This window comes from Panicum virgatum, chromosome 3N (assembly GCF_016808335.1).
Source record: "Panicum virgatum strain AP13 chromosome 3N, P.virgatum_v5, whole genome shotgun sequence".
Taxonomy (NCBI): domain Eukaryota; kingdom Viridiplantae; phylum Streptophyta; class Magnoliopsida; order Poales; family Poaceae; genus Panicum; species Panicum virgatum.
Genome location: NC_053147.1, coordinates 21,065,198 through 21,084,354, shown reverse-complemented (window position 1 = coordinate 21,084,354; position 19,157 = coordinate 21,065,198). Strand labels below are relative to the sequence as shown.

Sequence of the window (19,157 nt, the reverse complement as noted above, 5' to 3'; positions counted from 1 at the left end):
AGGGAGCCGCACGGGCGGCGGTGGTGAGGCGGGAGCACTAGGAGCCGCAGGAGGGGATGAGCAGGCAGGCCCGCGCGCCGGCGACGGCCATGGACACGGCGCGCTCTGCTCTGCTAGACTGCTACGACCCTGAAGGCTGTGTGGCTGCGGGCTCGCTGGAAATGCTGGCAGAGCTGCAGCTCCTGCGCTCCCCCAGCGGCGGCCTGCGCTCCCTAGCGCTCCAAAAGAAAGGATAAGGTAGAGAGATGAGAGGAAGAAAAATGAGAGCGGGTAGAGTGGAGAGAGGACGCCCAGAAACTTAGAAATATCTGAACGGAGAGGCCGCGCACCATTGGTACCGGGTGGTGGTTTCCACCGGTACTGAAACTCGACTTTTAGTACCGGTGTGTGCTATCACCCGGTACTAAAAGGTATCTCTTTCATTAGTTCCGGGTTCTGGCACAAACCGGTGCCAATTCTTAATCATTGGTACCGGGTTGTTCTATGACCCGGTGCTAAAGGCTCTCCTGGATACTGGTCTAGCTCAAAAGTACCAGCTGGCCGTTGCATCCGGTACCGATGCTCATATTAGTACCAGGTAAAACAACAAGTGGTATTTTTGGTCTGGACCGATGGCCCGTATTCTAGTAGTGCTCTCTTATTTCTTTTAATGAATAAGACCCTTCACTATATAAAATATTTATGAGTAGGTCCCTTCCTAATTTCTAGAGTAGCCCGAACCTTTTCGAAAATTCTATTCAAGACCTGCCACTCCCAGAAATAATTACAAATAGGCCCCCGGATCCTTATTTAACCCCTAAACCCCTCTTCGGCCTATCATTTCATGCGCCAAAAATCCTTCGTTTGCCCCGAAACTTTACCACACCATTTCTAACATAATTTCGGCCATGCCATTGGAAAACCACCCAAAAATATTACTCCTATATCCATATCTTAATTTCTTCCGATTTGAGCTCAACGATAAAACCTTTATTTCTTTTTCTTTGTTGTGTGTTTGTTTGTGTGCGCCATAGATCACGGTGTGAACGAGGGAGAACCCGTCGACGAGCAGTACCGCGAGCAAGAGTTCGAGGACCAGTACCGTGACCCCGAACCCGAAGGACAGTACTTCGATCAAGACTTCCCGGAAGGCTTTGTGAACGGCAAGTCCAATTCCATCCTTTGACCTGCATATTTACCCCAGTTTTTCAAACACAACCTATCGGCCTGTTTTACATAATTGCATATGATTTACTGTTGAAACCCTTTGGATAGCCACCCCTTGATTGATATGATTATTCCGTCATGACCTAGATTAATCTCTAAATATGATTCGTTCTATTTAGATATTAATCACTGCTAGATATGCTTAGGACTTGGTTACTCTACTACACTTCAAAATTGATTACAATGAGTTTTTCAAAAGGAAAATGTGTGAGTGTGTACAAAGGGAGAGATGGGATATTTGAGAAATTAAAGAAAAGCATGTTAAGATGGGATGGATGAATGGCATTCCCTGTGTGGATTGTCATATGTTGGAGGTTCGTACCGATGTGGTTGAATAAGAAGGTTGGGAGATATCCATCTTGTCACAATTAAGGACCGAGTTGATGTGTCATCTTGTCTAACTCAACTATCGTGCAAACCACTCGACCGTTGTGTGTGGCAACGGCTTAGCATAAACCCCACTAGTTAGTCTGATAGCCATCAGGAGAGCTGAGAGCAACGGGTGATCAAAGAGAAGAGATAAGGTCACGGTGACTTATGCCCCGGTTAAACCTCAGTGATAGGTCAATGGCCCCTTGGTGGAGTCCGTGTTGGCTAGTCAGGTCTGGCTAAGGTGGGTAATGGCTTTGTTGGGATCTGCACCGACACTAAGGTGATCGTGCTGTGGTACCCCACTTGTGGGTAAAGTTGCACACCTCTGCAGAGTTAAAATCTATTCGAATAGTCGTGCCCACGGTACTGCGCGAGTTACAGTTTGGTCACATAACTAGTCTCTGGGATGGATGGTTTCGTGGTATGAGTTGTTTTTCGAAGGTGTCCGGCAGTCGTGCCGTGAGCAACTGCGGATGAGGAGTCCGGTAGCATTTAAAACTTGGATCCTTCGTGTAGGATCAACCCCACTCTTTACTCGGTTACTAAAGAATTGCTTTGAGAAAACCCTTTTCAAAAATGAACCCTTGCATGCGTAAAATCTAGTTTTACTGCAAATAAACCTCAGCCTTATCCTTGATTTATCCTGTGCATATCTGTGTTACACCCCCCTCCGTGGATGGGGTTGGACTTGTTGAGTACTTTTGTACTCACCCGAAATGTATATGTGGTTTTCTTCAGAGGAAGATCCGGACTTCGTGGTTGAAGACGTTGAGTAGAGGTTGCGTCCGCACCCAACTTTGCCTGTGGTGTTGGCCCTGTTCAGGATACTTCCGCTGGCGCGATACTCTGAGCCCGAGCTGGATCCCATGTGGGTCGTGCTTTGGTATATTACCGTAGCCTTTTTACTTCTTGTTATTGTCTGTCTCGAGTGTCCACCTCCTCGGAGGATTGTACGGTGATGTACCATCTGATGTAATAAATGTGTATCAGCCTCCTGAGACTGATATTTGTGTCACATTTGAGTCACTTCTGGTGAGGGGACGCTTCAAAATCAATCATGTATTCTCTGATCAAAGGAAATAAATAATACATGATTATATATATGGCATGGATGTGAAATAAAAAAATGCATGCCTCATGGGACAAACTATCAGTCTTGTCTTTTGTCGCACCCAAATCTAATTTGTTTCTAAATTGCTACTCCTATTATTTGGTAATTAGTATCAATCAATCAGTCAGCAAATCGGCCTCCGCACCTCCACCGTGCCCCCTCGCCCGCCACCGCGCGGCTCGCGTCTCCCACTCCCGCTCCTGTCCCATCCCCCGGCCACTCCCCTACCCCTTCCTTCCCATTTTTTCCGCATCTCGCCGGTGCACAGGGTAAGGCGAGATATATAAGGGCTTACAACGATTAGTTAAAGTTGAAATAGTTATGACAGTTTGAATGGATGAAGAGGATCACTATGATATATAAGGGCTTACAACGATTTGTTGGCAAATTACTGTAATGAGAGGAGACAAATTTAATTTAGATTACGAATTTACGATGATCTGAATGGTTTTGGGATGAGATTAAAGAGCATCACTGGAATTCATATGCATAGTGCACTATGCAATCGGAGGTGTCATAATTTACGACAACCTGTATTGACTATAATATAGAATTTGAGTTGCCGCAATCTGGCATTTTGATCTCTATGTTATTCAGATGATGAGACACAAATGCAATATTACCATATAATATACAGAAATGCTAGGGATAGGACATCCGACGAATCAGACGCCCTTATCCACTCATCCATGCAGCTCGTTGGCCTCTCCTCCCCTCCAGCGTCCTCCTCCCTCACATCGGTGGCACCCTCACCAACCCCGGTGACCTCCTCGTTGCGTGGGTGCGGGTGGAACTCATGCGGCCGGCAGGGCCGTACGGCAAATCCAGAGGCCCTGTGCGAAACTATGAACTGGGGCTCTAGTGGCCTAGTAATAACTACTATAAAAATGACACATATGTTATCACATAATACATGTAACAAAATATTTCAAGAATTATCATACCTATTCATTATTCAACTCTTCATAACATATTTTCTAGAAGACATGACTAACAATAGAAACAATAAAATTAATAGATGTATTTGGAACTAGTAATCATCGATATAAAAAACAACATTGGCCTTGTTTAGATGCATAAAAGTGGATCTGTAAAGCACTGTAATACTTTTATTTGTATTTGGTAATTATTGTCCCGCTATGGGTTAACTATACTCAAAAGATTAGTCTCGCAAATTATAGACAAACTGTGTACTTAGTTATTTTGTTTAGCTACATTTAATACTTCATACATGAGTTCAAAGATTTGATGTGATGTGAAATCTTGTAAAGTTTTAGAATTTTGAAGAGAACTAAACAAGATGATTGTGTGAGACTCAGAAATGGAGATTACCTTCGACAGCTTCAATCCAACTGCAGGGCGCCTTGCTGCTTGCCTTCTTGGCTTCTCATGTTCTTGGCTTCTCAATCTAAGTCCAATTGACGCAAGACCGTACTTTTTGCATTTTAACCTTTTTTAATAAAAGATTTCCACCTTTGAACCTTGTGTAAAACAAATTGTATTTTTGGACCCTAGGAGTCAGCGCTATGACTCACGACGCCGAGCTAATACTATTCGGCGCCATGAATCATGGCGCAGAGCTACTTTTCATTGCATCAGACGTGGCGGTGATGTGACGCTGATATGTACATTACCTCGGCGCCGTGTTCAGATCCATGGATCTTAGAGTATAGATGGTACCCTACAAATTTTGGCATAGATACAAGAAAAAAAGTTTCTAAGCTTTGTAAAAAACACGTCTGTGGCGCCCTAGGCCTGCTGCTGGGCTACAGCGGCAGACACCATCTCCACCGGCGCCACCGTAGAAGCAGCATCAAGACCATGACTTGGAGACCAGACTCGGCGACGGCGAGAGCAGCGGGACCAGCACGCTGGCCCATGAATCCAAGATTTTTCATTGAATTTCTTCTTCTTTTACTGATTCATTTTGATTATTGTTTTGATTTGATCTCTTGTTCTTTCTTTTGTTGTCCGTAGTTTGTTCTGGTGACTCACCAGGGTTTATCTAATTGCTTAATCCATCGAGGACAGTGAACGAGGCTAGCGGCGGCGCTTGATTTCGATCCAGGTTTGTCGGCTCCCAATCTTTTCTTCATTTGATCCATCGGTAGATTTGGGTCTTTGTAAATATAAAATTCTTGTTAGAGTTTAATTTTTAAAATACGTGGTACGTGTATCTCCACTAGTTTAATATAATGGAGTTTAAAATAAGCTCTATGGGAACCAAACACCAAGTTACTCTGTGGCCAGCCAGCGTTCATTAATTGCTCGTGACCCGAGCGCAGGATTAGTGTTGCAAATGCAACCCATTGATGGGTCCTGTTTGGTTAAGTAGCACAAGCTGCTGCAGACAACTTTGATCAAATTAAAAATATTAAATAAAGACAGTTTATGAAACTAACTCTATAACTCCTGCGCTACATCGCGAGGCAAATCTAATGAGGTCTTTGACCGTATGGTTAGAGGATGATTACTGTAATATTACTGTAGCGAATCATGATGAAACTTAGCTCATTAGATTTATCTCGAAAAGTAATACACACTGTGAAAAGATTTTGTAAATAAACTTCATTTAATATTCCATATATACAAGATTGATTTTGTAGCGCAAGTCGCGCTACTTAAACAAACGGGGCCATGCAGTGTAGTTTTTTTAGCTGGATCATGCAGCGTTCGTTAATTGCACATGACCCGAGCGCAGGATCCTGTGTTGCCGATGCAATCCCATTGACCATGCACGTGGATTCCAGATCTATCCACATGGAACTCGAGTGTTTTAGAACTCAACCGAGGATGTGCTCGGAACAGGGATGAGCCGCGTCTGCTCCGCTCGTACCGCAGCGCCCCGACGCCGGGCAACGGCGCAATTCGGACCACGAAGATGCACATCAGCTTCACCTTCCCAGATGCCGCCTTGTCCTCGCTCCATGCGCTCGCGCTCAAGTGCTCGGATCTCTGGCCGTGGCCGATGCCGAGTGCAGAGAAGAGGCAGTATGATGGAAGGGACTAGAGAGTGGTGTCGGTGGAGAAGAAGAAATATCTGGAACAAATATTTACTGCAATAGTGATTCACGGGTGGGGGTGAACGGCAGCCGTAGATTTACAATTAGACGCAGTAAATTTTTTCGCTATCGTGGCTACATTGCCAGCTCGACGAGCAGTGTAGCTTTAACATATAGAAAAAAATGGGATGGTTCCAGTAAGCAGTACTTCGTAAGTTGCTGTCCTAAGGGTACCCATTGATTGCATAAATGGTAAGCAACTGTTGGCCACCGGAGAAACAAAATCTCATTTTAAAGAAATCAATCTATTGCATATTGTTTCGTGAGGTTACATTCCATAGTCTAAAAAGATGATGCGATAGCTGTTTAAACCCGTTCTCGTACCTGATGCTAAGCTCAGATGTACTGAAGCTTTACTAACCAAAACAGTGGAAAATCTAAACCGAAAACAGACAAATAAATGAGACACGCTTAATTCTTAAAAAAATTAGAGACGCTTCATTAGCTTAAACTAGAGTATCAGACCTCGTCCCTGCACCAGTCGTTCTTTCTTGGATGAGATCATCAATTAGACGGCGCAGGTCGCCATGCGAGGACCCACCTTCCGCCATGGCCGCGTGAGCCTTCGCGGCGAGCTCCTTGACCCTGCTTCTCGCGGCGTCCCCTACCCCTCCGGGCTCCATGAACCTTGCCACCGCTTGTGCCACTGCCTCGCTCGGGATCAGCTCGATCGTGCTCTTCGTACCTCGTGCTCCTCACCCCGGCACCCTCCGGCACAGACGTTCGCCAATCTTCAGCACCTCCGTCACGAACCTCTCAGTGATGAATTGCTCGAACACCATCGGCCACGTCAACGCCGGCACGCCGGCCACAACGGTCTCCAGGATCGAGTTCCACCCGCAGTGCGTCACGAACGCCCCCACCGCCGGGTGTGGAAGGATAGCCGTCTGTGGGGCCCAACCTGCGACGACCATCCCTCTGTCCCCGACGCGCTCCTTCCACCCCTCCGGCAGCACCAAAGCCTCCGACCTAACCACCCATAGGAATGGCTTCCCGGAGGCTTCTAACCCGAGGGCGAGCTCGCAGAGCTGAGGCTCGGATACGTGACTCAAGCTGCCGAAGCACAAGTACACGACTGACCGGGCTGGCTTCCTATCCAGCCAGTCGATGCACCGTGAGCCGTCGTCGCCGGCGGCCAGCTGCAATGGTGGCGGCAGTGACACAGGCCCGACGAAGTAGGCGCGTTTCATGCCTCGCACGTACATGTCGCAAAACCTGTCCTCCAAATCGAAGAAAGTGTTCACGACGAGTCCGAAGCAGCTACTGTGAGCTGAACTTAATTTGGCTCCCGCGGCGCGGACGACGTCTGGTTGCTGGCTCCTCGCCTCCGCAGGCAGCTCGGTAACTGGGATCCGTACGTCCGGTCCCAGAAACTCGAGAAGAGTCACCACCCCACCAGAGGCCTTCGTCGTGTCAGCATATATCAAAGTGGCCAGGGCCTGCATCGGGAACGCCCCTATGGCGTGGAACGTGACGCACGGCACGCCGACACTTGCGGCGATGTCGGCGTTCCAGTAGAAGAGTATGTCGGAGACGACCGCATTGGGGGAGCAATCCCTGATGAGGCCCTCGTGCTCCGGTCGCATCAGCCGCTCGTCGCCGCCGGCGGCGTCGATGCGCCATGCGTCCGCAGGCCCGACGGTGGAGTGGTTCTCCACCCCCGGTGGGAGGCCATCCACGGATGGGAACGGGTACGTCGCGATCTGGACCGCGGCGTGGTGGCCGGGGCCGTGCCGGGCAAGCGCCGATCGGAGGACCGGGACGTTCGCCGGGGTGACGGCTACAGTGGCCTCGACGACGCCCGGTCGGGCCGCGGCGAGGTGGAAGGCGAGGTCAGCGAAGGGGCCGATGTGGCTCGTGGCGAAGAAGGGGATGAGAAGGATGCGGAGTTTCTCGCGCTGCGGCGAAGGGGAAGCCATGGTCCCCTGCAATTCTTGCTGGTTTGAATCGTTTGGTGCTTTGGGCTTGGCTTGGGGGAGCCCGATTGGAGCTATCATCTTACTTTAAACACACAGATCTATCGTTGTATATCTTGTAGACAATGCAACGTCGTGCATCTCATGGCGGATATAAAAACGGGGTGTCTTTTCTGCATGCGCACAGCTCAGTCCAATGCGCGCAACCATGTGACGCGCCTGGCAGCTTGTCTCCCACCAAACTAGATGTGAGTTGCAACTCTTGCTAAAGCTCAGTTCAACCTGATGTATAACGTTATTGGAGCATACTAGATGTCCGGAGCATCTCCGAGAGTCTCTGTAAAATAAGTTAACTAGCTAAAAATATCAAAATTTGGATGAAAATTGGATCGAACATTCTATCAAAAATTCTCTACTCGCTATCTAGCTCGTTATCCAGCCCCCTCCTTTGGCCATTTTTCACGAGCTCCCTCCGCTCACCATCTCCTCGTCCCACGCACTTCGTCTTTCTCCTGGGATAAATTTCAGAATTTGGGATTCACTCCGCACGTCTCACGGGATTTAACATCCAATTCGCACGTCTTTCAGAATTTGATACCGAGCACGCAAATTTTCCTTCAGTTTGGATATTTCTATTTATTTTTCTCCAATTTCTCTCATTCCCCTTTTCTTTCCTCGCGAAGAACAGGGTTGCGCCGCCGTGGAGACTCTTCGGAAGGACTGCACCTTGTGGGCGTCGAGGCGGTCGAGCTACGAGATTAGGGACGTCAACGAAGCCTAGCGCGGACCCATTTTGCCCGCCCCGCCCCAGCTCCAAGCTGTCGTGGCGCCGCTACTCCTGCGAGGGCCATGCAACACGCACATCTTATGCCACATATAAAACAGTCTCGAGCATCTTATGGCAGATAAACTGGCTCCGTTCTAAAATAAATGTCTCTCGCTTCCCGAGAAGTCAAATAATTTAAAATTTAGTCAAATACAAAATGGTATTAATATTTCTCGGCTAGGATTCATTAATCAAGTCCAGCCTGCGTTCATTAATTGCACGTGACCCGAGCGCAAGATCCAGCGTCGCTGATGCAACCTCATCGACCATGCACGTTGATTCCAGATCTGTCGACACGGAACTCGAGTGTTTAGAATCCTCATCACTCGGGTGATTTGATTGCCCAAAATGCACATTTGTCCATGAATGAAAAAATTGAGTGCGAATCCAGATGTAGCACTCGATTTACACACCCGGCCTCAAATTAAAATCCCACATATGGGACTCCACCGGGGGCCTCCACCACCTCGGGCGGTCGGATCGCTCGGAGAACGGGTGCGTGCAGCCAGGCGGAGCCGGCGACGGATTGGAGTCAACGCATGCACTGGCGTGGGTGATTTTAGTCGTAGGATGGGGCGCGGCTTAGGATGGTGGATAGGGCGTCTGATATTCTTAGCATTACCGATCGTTTTATATGTTATAAACAATGTGATGCACGTACAACACCTTCAAAGGTTAGCTACAAGTTCTAGCTAATAAAAAGGGAAAAGACTAGATTGAAAAAATAAAAAGCTTCTCCAAAAGCAGGGGAACTAACGGCCTTTCTAAATTAACTCTCCAAACTACCTAAGGGCACCCGCAACAGCTTCTTCAAATCACACTAGCCAAATCTCTTTTAGCTAGTTATTTAGCTTGTCATTTAGCTAGTCAAAAGATAAGAAATCCAACAGCTTCTCCATCCTTACCCTCATCCACTTCATACCCTTCTTCACTGACAGCCACACCCCACCGCCGGACGCCTACTCCTCCTCTCCACCTCGTCGGAGCTCCTCTTGCTCGTCACTGCACCTCCTGCTCCTCTGCACCTCGTCGGAGGAAGCCGGCCATGGAGGCGTTCGCGCCCCCCGCCGCCGGACGCACCTTGCACGAGCTCGCACGGCCCTCGCCGCCGGGCGCCGCTCCCGCGCCCCCGTAGCCGGCCGCAGCTCGCGCAGGCACGCACGGCCCTCGCTGCTGGCCGCCGCTCCCGGGCCCCTGCAGCCGGCCGCAGCTTGCGCGGGCGCGCGCAGCCCCCACTCCTGGCCGCCGCTCCCGGGCCCCCGCCGCCAGCCGCCACTCGGCCGCCGCTCCCGGGCGCGCGCGGCCCCTGCCCCAGGCCGCAGCTTCGCTGCCGGACGCGTCGAGGCGGAGCTCCGCCTGGTGTCCTGACGCCGGCCAACCCCTCCGACGGCTGCCCTCCTCCCGCTCGCGTTCCAGCACGTCGTGCTCGGGTGCTCGGCAGCGGCGGGTGGCCGGCGGAGGTAGGAGCCCGGTGTGGGTATGGCGGCGGCGGCCATGGCGAGGATGCGGGAGATCGGCGAGGGTGGGGAGGTCGGTAGCGGCCATGGCGAGGGCGCGGGGAGGTCGGCGACGGCGCCGCGGAGCTCCCGGCGGCGGGAATCGGCCGGCGGTCCCACAGCGTGCCCAAATTTCACGGCGACGGCGGCGGGAGCTCAACTCCGCCGTGGCTTCTGGGGTGGTCTGCGCAGCTTCCGGCGAGGTCGGCGACGGCGCAGGCGGACGCAGGAGGCGCAGGCGGAAGGACGGGAGGGCGCGGGTGGGCCCGGAGAGCAGATGGCGAGGCGGGGCGCGTAGGCATCTTTGCCGCGCGAGATGTGCGGGAAGGCGAGTGGGATGACGAGCGAATCAATTTACAGAAGCTGTTGGATGCAATTTTTTGGGTATACCGAGTGAGATATAGATATTGAGTGATTTAGCTACTCTTTTGGAGTTGCTCTAATGGCACCCGCAACAGTTATAGAGAGCAGCTCTTTATAGCATCATCCACATCAGCTATAGAGAGTAATAATATAGATGATTCATCCAGAAAATTATCTATGACACACTATAAAATTTTATAGACCACATATGTGAGAAATTTTTAGTGTTAGACTACCCGGTCCCTCGTGGTTGCAATGCGTTCTGCGTTTGAAACCATGAGGGATACCCATCACTCGGCATGAAACCACGCGCTAGTGACTCTCGCTAGATGAAGCGATGTTCTCTCCCTCTCTCCTGCTTTTTCTCTAACATGGTTGTGCTGTAGAGAGCACTAATAGTCCGTTGCGGGCGCCCTAACCTCTCTCTCACTCCTCCTTGGCATCCCCTCCGCCTGCAGCCCCTCCTACGGCGTCCCTTTCGCAGCGAGGGGACGAAACTAGAGAATCTGTTGGATCCGATTTTGACTCCACTTTTGCTATTTTTATCTAATCAATTAACTTTATAGAGTTTTTTAGTGCACTTTTATATCAGTATAAAACAACCTCGAGCATCTTATATCTGCCCTATTTGGATACCTTATGTTAGTGTTAGTTTATGTTAGATCAGAGTAAACTAACACCTAAATACTCAAATAGGTGTGTTAGTTTGTGTTAGATGCAACTAACACCCAAAAAACAAACTAGCAACTCTAAGAGGTGTTTTTTGTGTTAGTTTTGGTGGAGTCCACAGAAAAAAAGGGAAGTCCCACTCTCTCTCTCTCTCCTCCCTCGGATCTCCCTGCGCCCAGACCCGTTCGCGTCCTTCTACTGTCCTCCATGCCGTGAGCAAAAGCGCCGCCCCCAACCCGCCATGGTGTGACCGCCGCCGCGCCGCCCCAACCCCGCCGCCGGCGCCCGCATCCCCGACGCCGGCCGCATACCCACCGCAGCCCCCAACCCCGCCGGCGCTCGCTGCCACCGCACCGCCGCACACGCCACTCCGCCGCCGCCACGCCACGCACCCCTCAGACTCCGCACGCGCCGTGCTCTATCCGTCGGGAGCCGCCTCCGACGCGAGCGGAGGGGGAGTTCGCCGCCATGGCCCCGCGCGGACCCGCCGCCGCGGCCGCACGCCGCCGCGAGACCCGCTATCGCTCGCCATGGCCACCCGCGCCGCGTGCGAGAGAGACGACGGCGCGAGCTAGGGGCTGCCGTTGCCGCTCCGCCCCGCCGCGGGGAAGTCGAATCCCGGCCGCCGCCTGCCGGAGCACGCGCTCGGCTGTCCGCTCCCGACCGCGAGCCTGTCCGGACCCGCATCCCCTCAGGCCATGCGGATGTGGGACTCACGTGGAGGAGCTGGCGGCGGCCATGGCGGGCGTCGGTGCCGCTCGGGCGCAAGCAGGGGAGGCCAGCCGGCAGCGTGGCGCAAGGGAACCCCTCGACGGGCGCGCAGCCGCGGCGTAGGCGCGGCGTGCTGCGCGCCGTGGAGGCGAGCGCCGGCGGGGGTGTTGGGGATCGCCCCCCTCGCGAAGGTGGGATCACCCGAAGGTGTGCCGAAGGTCCACCAAACTCACGAAGCATCGGAGAGCTCGCCGAGACCCGGCGCCGAAGATGATGCCTTGACCTTCGGGTTGCCTCGGGCACCGCGAAGGTCCACCGAAGATCAGCGAAAATGACGAAGGTCGCCACTAAAGGATGCTTCGCACTACGGAGTCCGAAGGTCCCGGCGATCGCTCGGAGTCATGCGCGCAAAGATCATGACGGGAAGCTTCGGGAATGGACTATAACACAAAAGTGGCAAATCATGAAGGCAACTCCATACGAAGGCTGTCCAAGGTTACCACCGAAGGTACCCGAAGGGCAAGAAACACGTGATCCGAGTAGGAGTATTCAAGTCGGACTGTCCAACCTAGGGAAATTACCAAATACCCCTATTGTAATCTCCAAACCTTCGTGGGGCCTGGAGGGGCATTTCTGGAATGATATAATAAGGTTGGGGGTATAAATACCCCCCCTACCCAACGTTGTACGGATGGGATGATGTTGCATGACCGTTAATGCAATAACTATTGCATTATATCTCTCCGCCTGTTCTAACCTTCGCCAGCGATTTGTTTCCTTTGTTCAGGGATCGAACCTAAGACCCCAACAGAGGCGCCCACCGTGTTCTTAGCTCAAAAATCACCTTACGATGGCTCCACAAAGAAAGAAAACCACCAACCTGGGCACTCATGACGCCGAAGGTTCAAACCTTCACGAGGTCCCCGTAGGACAATCTCCTCCAATCGAACCAACTCCAGCACAGCTGGCTGAGAAAGAAAAGCGCACTCAAGCCGAACGTGCTATCCAGGCCAAAAAGGCTGCAGCAGCAGGCAAAAAAGCAGCAGCAGTAGCAACAACTACAACTGAAGATGAAACATTAAACAACTTCTCCCAACCTGAAGATGACCAGCTCGAACAAAACATGCACAACGAGCTCAACCTTCAGCTTCGCGCCCTAGAAATGAGAAAAGCTCACCTGGCCAACCAACTAGCGTCCAGAAAGAGGGCAGCCGAGCAAGCTCAGAGGCTAGCCGAAGCAAAACACAAAGTTGCAGAAATGCAAGCAGAAATCTAGAAAATACAGGAAGAAGTTGGACAACCACAGGAGCCCTCGAACACCCACACGGTTGCTGGACATTCCAGACAACACGAAGGTCAAGACCTTCGCCAGACAACCCACATATATCAAGATCAACACTTCCAACCAAGCCCTCCATTCGACTCAACATCACCGCTGTCAATCGCCTTGCAGCGAACATCCTGGCCATATGGCTATAAGCCAGTCCAACTTCCAAAATACGACGGGTCAGTTGACCCCGCTCAATTCATAATGACTTATGAAGCTACAATCGCTTCAGCTGGCGGAGATGATCCAATCATGGCAAAGTCCTTCGTCATGGCATGCGAAGGTCCAGTTGCAAATTGGTATTCTTACATTCAACCTCTCTCGATACAAAGTTGGGTACAACTCAAGGAAAAACTCAAGCAAGACTTCCAAGTATTCAAAAGATTGTCCATCAACACCTTGCAACAATTCAGCTGCATACAGATGGACAGAGAGCCATTGCCCGAGTACCTTCGGAGATTTGTGCAGAAAAAAGCACAAACTCCAAACTTCTCTGAGAAAGATGCAATAGCCAAATTCATCAAAGGTCTCCTCCCAAGCCAGCTGGCATCACACCTTGACAGAGAGCCACCAAGAAGTCTATCAGAGTTGTATGCGGAGGTGGAAAAATACGCCAAGTCCGAAGCAGACCACAAGCGAAGGGTCGAGCAAAGAAAGTTAATGAGGCAACAGCTGAGCTGGCAGCAAAACAACCAAACAAACACCAGTCAACAAAACCAGTATATACTCCCTGTTGATTCTTCGTAAAATACGGATCAAACAGAAGAATTTGATCCCTACATAGTCCCACCACCCACACAAACTCCGAAGGAGCAAAACAACAACAACCCAAAAGAACATCATCAAAGAGGCAGGTCCAACAGGGGCCGAGGAAGAGGAAGAGGCCGAGGCCGCGGACCTTCGCAGAGCCCGCAGAAATTATTCTGTCACTTTCATGGGGAAGATGCTGGTCACAGAACAAATCAGTGTCCCGAAAAGAAAAGGACACTTGAAAGAATGGAAGCTGGAAAAAATGCCAAACTCGTGGCACACACCAGCTGGCCTGCCCAGCAAACTCTACAATTCCAACCTCCGCAATCAACTTTTAACCCTCCCTTCCAAACTGTGCCAACCTTCGGCTATAATCCATATCCCATAAACTGGCAACCCCCACAGCAAAACCAACAAAGGCTGTCCCCCCCCCCCCCCGCCCACAGCTCAAGCAACTCAAGAAGAGCTGCCCCCACCTCCGCCAGGCCCTCCACTCAAGCAAGAAAATCAAGCAAACCAAAATGCCCAGCCTACAACACTACCAACCTTCGGAAGGATAATGCCAATATCCGGAGGATCTTCACTGGAATTCGAAAACAAAAAGCAAAGAAGAAACTACTTCCGACAAGTTCATTCCATCATGGTGGATGGACCCATCCAGAAAACACAATGGTCTCACATGCCCATAGTGTTTTCCGAAGAAGATGTAAACTTGCTCAGCTTTCCCCACACTGATGCATTAGTCATCGAAGCTAATATACAAGGCTGGACCATCGGAAAAATTCTGGTTGACACCAGAAGCTCCGCGGATATCATTTTCTCAAGCACCTTCGACCGAATGAACATTGATCGTAACCTTCTGCAACCAGCGGATATCCCGCTCATTGGTTTCGGGGGCAAACGTGTGAATGCACTCGGAAAGATAACCCTCCCGGTATCCTTCGGGGATCTATCAAACCCAAGGACCGAGTCCATTACCTTCGATGTCGTCGAAATGAATTACCCATACAACGCAATCTTCGGCCGTGGCATCATCAACAAATTTGAGGCAATCGTCCATCAGCTTTATCTGTGTATGAAAATGCCTGCAATCAAAGGGGTAATCACAGTCCGAGGCAACCAACAACTGGCCAGAGACATTGAGCGGGGTGTCGCTCCCGGACAAAGAAACGTCCACTTGGTTGAAGCTGACAAAAAACCCCCGACGTTCAAAGAGCCAAAAAGGGACAAAGAAGAAACATTCCAACAAGAATGCAAAGTAAAAAAAGTACCACTTGACAAGCTTGTGCCAGATCGGCAAGTAACAATCAGCGCGGCCCTTGAGCCAGAAGAAGAATGCGAACTCCTGGAGTTCCTAAACAAAAACAAAGATGTCTTTGCATGGTCAGCAAACGACCTTCGCGGCGTCAGTCGAGACATCATAGAACACAAACTAGACATTGATCCGAAGATAAAGCCCAAAAAGCAAAAGCTACGCAAGATGTCTGACGACAAAGTCGCAACAGTGAAGGCAGAAGTCCAAAGGCTTCTTGATGCGAAGGTTATAAGAGAAGTAAAATATCCCACCTGGCTGGCAAACACTGTGCCAGTAAAGAAGAAAAACGGCAAATGGAGAATGTGTATAGACTTCACTAATTTAAATAAAGCTTGTCCAAAAGACGATTTCCCCTTACCAAGGATAGACAAAGTTGTTGACGATGCATCAAATAGCCAGCTAATGTCACTCTTAGATTGTTTCTCCGGGTATCATCAAATATGGATGAACAGAGAAGACGAAGAAAAAACTAGTTTCACAACCCCCTTCGGAACTTATTGTTTCGTCAGAATGCCCGGAGGTTTAAAAAATGCTGGACAATCATTCTCACGAATGTCCTCCAAAGTTCTGGGCCATCAACTTAGAAAAAATGTTCTGACCTATGTCGATGACATAGTGGTCACTAGTACAGAAAGAAAAAAACACGTGGAAGACTTGGCAGAAACCTTCGCAAGCCTTCGGAGGGCAAACTTAAGTTTGAATCCTGAAAAATGCGTCTTTGGAATAGACAAAGGCAAAGTCCTCGGGTGCCTTGTTTCAACAAAAGGCATAGAGGCAAATCCTGACAAAGTCAAAGCACTCCAGAGCATGGAAGAGCCACAATCAGTGAGAGATGTGCAGAAGCTGACTGGCAGAATCGCAGCATTAAACAGATTTATCCCTCGATCAGCAAACCGAAGCTCTCCATTCTTCAAAACTCTCCGAAGCTCCAGCAAGTTTGAGTGGGGGGAAGAACAGAAGAAAGCATTTAGAGAATTAAAAAATTACTTAGAAAATTTGACCTAGATGACCTCACCCAATCCAGAAGAAACTCTTCTGCTATACACATCTGCTTCACAAACAGCAGTCAGCGCAGCCCTTGTGGTGGAAAGAACAGTCGAAGGTCGACAAAAACAGTTACCCGTATACTTCGCCTCAGAGGCACTCTCAGGGTCAAAACTATTCTATTCTGAGCTAGAGAAAATAGCCTATGTTGTTGTCATGGCATCAAGAAAATTGAGACATTACTTCGAAGGTCATAAAATAGTAGCAATTACTGACCAACCGCTACATGACCTCTTCAACAACAGGGAAGCTTCGGCAAGAATAAGCAAGTGGGCTTCAGAACTTTCGGAGCACTACATCGACTTCGAGAAAAGAACAGCCATTAAATCTCAGGTCTTGGTAGATTTCGTGGTGGACTGGACCTCGCCAACCTTCAAGAAAGAGGCCCCAATCGAGCCATGGACAGTACATTGTGATGGTGCATGGTGCAACGATGGAGTCGGCGTCGCAGCAATCATTCAGTCACCTTCGGGTGTGAAGCTAAGATATGCCGCACGACTAGAATTTAGCGATCCAGACCCCAGCACAAACAACACCACAGAGTACGAAGCATTGCTGCTAGGCCTCAGGAAAATGAAGGCCTTGGGTCATCCAAACTTCGTCATCAAATCTGACTCAAAGGTCATCACCGACCACGTGGAGAAAGAGTCAGAAGCAAAGAAGCCAGAAATGAAAATGTACCTAGATGCAGTAAGAGCAATGGAAAAATATTTCAAAGGATTCACTGCAATCCACATTCCAAGAAGCCAGAACGACGAAGCTGACAAACTAGCAAAGGCTGCCGCTCACAAAGAACCACTACCTCCGGACGTTTTCTACGAGAAAATCACTAAACCCTCCACAAAACAGGAAAAAGCAAAACAAGTCAACGTCATATCAAGCGAAGATTGGCGATCACCAATCATGGCATACCTCAGGGGACACTTCGAGCCTGCGGATGAAAAGGAAGGAAAAAGAATGTTTCAAAGGGCAAGAAGCTACACCGTGTCCGAAGGTGAACTCTACAAGTCTGGAGTGGTTGCCCCCTGGCTCAAGTGCATAACAACAGCCGAAGGTCAGGAACTACTGAAGGAAATACACTCTGGACTTTGTGGATCACACATTGGCATAAGACCTCTGGTTGCCAAAGCCTTCAGGCAAGGTTTCTTTTGGCCATCAGCATTGAAAGATGCTAAGCAGATAGTTAAAACCTGCGAGGGATGCCAAATGATGGCACCTAAATCAAACAGACCTCCGCAGCCAATACAACTCATACCTCCGGCGTGGCCATTACAAAGATGGGGCATGGACTTGGTCGGCCCCCTACCAACAGCTCAAGGCAACTACAAATATGCTGTAGTAGCAGTAGAATACTTCACAAAATGGATAGAAGCAAAACCTTTAGTAAACATCACTTCCGAAGCAGTCAGAAAATTCTTTTGGCAAAGCATAATCTGCAGGTTCGGAGTGCCAAAAGAGCTAACCGTTGACAACGGAAAGCAATTCGATTCTCAACTGTTCCGAGAATTCTGCCACTCAGTAGGAACGAAGGTCATGTTCGCATCAGTTTATCACCCTCAGTCCAATGGTGCTGTGGAAAGAGCCAACGGCTTAATCTTCGGCGCAATCAAAAAATGCCTATTCGGACTGAAAAAGGGCAAATGGGCAGATGAACTACCGAAGGTCGTCTGGTCCCACAACACAACTGAATGCAGATCAACAAAGTTTACACCATTCGGATTGCTGTACGGAGCCGAGGCCATGAACCCAGAGGAGCTCAAACACAAAAGTGCCAGAGTACTAAACAATATCGAACCTTCGATAGAAGCAGACCTCACAGAACTCGATATCTTACAAGCTTCGGAAAATTTAGAAGCATACCAAGAAGAAACAAGAAAATGGCGAAACAAAAAAGTAGCAAACAGAGAAATCGCCGAAGGAGATTGGGTTTTGAGAAGGAAGCCAAACGCCGAAACCGTCGGCAAACTTCAATCCAAGTGGGACGGACCTTACATTGTATTATACTCAAACAGGCCAGGATCTTACCACTTGGCGGACATCGAAGGAAACGAACTACAGCATTCCTGGAATGCAGACAGTCTCAAAAAGTATCATGTCTAGAGTAAAAATTGTAAAAGGATGAGCGACAAATAAGTACGCTCATACCTTCGTGTCATTCTTTATCCTCTTTTGAGTCTAGGACCGTACTCTTTTCCTCACAGAAGGGAACTCCAATTTGGAGGTGAGGTTTTTAACAAGGCGGTTCCTATGTAAATTCCCCAAAATATATGAATATTTCCCTTCAAGAAAATGTCTCATGTCGAAGCAACCACAGGGTCGCAAACATCGACCTTCGCATTTGCCTCAAGGCTAAAAATTAAGTCAGTACCGCTCGTAACCGTAACAAGCTGTACATACTTATCTAAAAGCGTATACTATATGCAGCAAAAGCCAAGGGGCTTCCGACTCCAAACACGAGTCGAAGCCAAGAAACCTTCGCCCAAAAAAAAGTGTATACTATACACTCAAAAGCCAAGGGGCTTCCGACTCCAAACACGAGTCGAAGCCAAGAAACCTTCGCCCAAAAAAAAAGTGTATACTATACACTCAAAAGCCAAGGGGCTTTCGACTCCAAACACGAGTCGAAGCCAAGAAACCTTCGGCCAAAAAAAAAGTGTATACTATACACTCAAAAGCCAAGGGGCTTCCGACTCCAAACACGAGTCGAAGCCAAGAAACCTTCGGCCAAAAAAAAAAGTGTATACTATACACTCAAAAGCCAAGGGGCTTCCGACTCCAAACACGAGTCGAAGCCAAGAAACCTTCGGCCAAAAAAAAATGTATACTATACACTCAAAAGCCAAGGGGCTTCCGACTCCAAACACGAGCCGAATCCAAGAAAACTTAGGCCAAAAAAAAAGCATACTATACACTCAAAAAGCCAAGGGGCTTCTGACTCCAAACACGAATCGAAGCCAAGAAACCTTCGGTAAAAAATCAAGGAGATGAC

The 19,157-nt window shown here is 49.5% G+C and overlaps 1 pseudogene; it reads right to left on the bottom strand.

Moving 5' to 3' along the window:
- Window positions 1-5,977: 5,977 nt before the first annotated feature.
- LOC120665022 lies at window positions 5,978-7,719 on the bottom strand (annotated as a pseudogene).
- Between the last annotated feature and the right edge of the window lie 11,438 nt (window positions 7,720-19,157).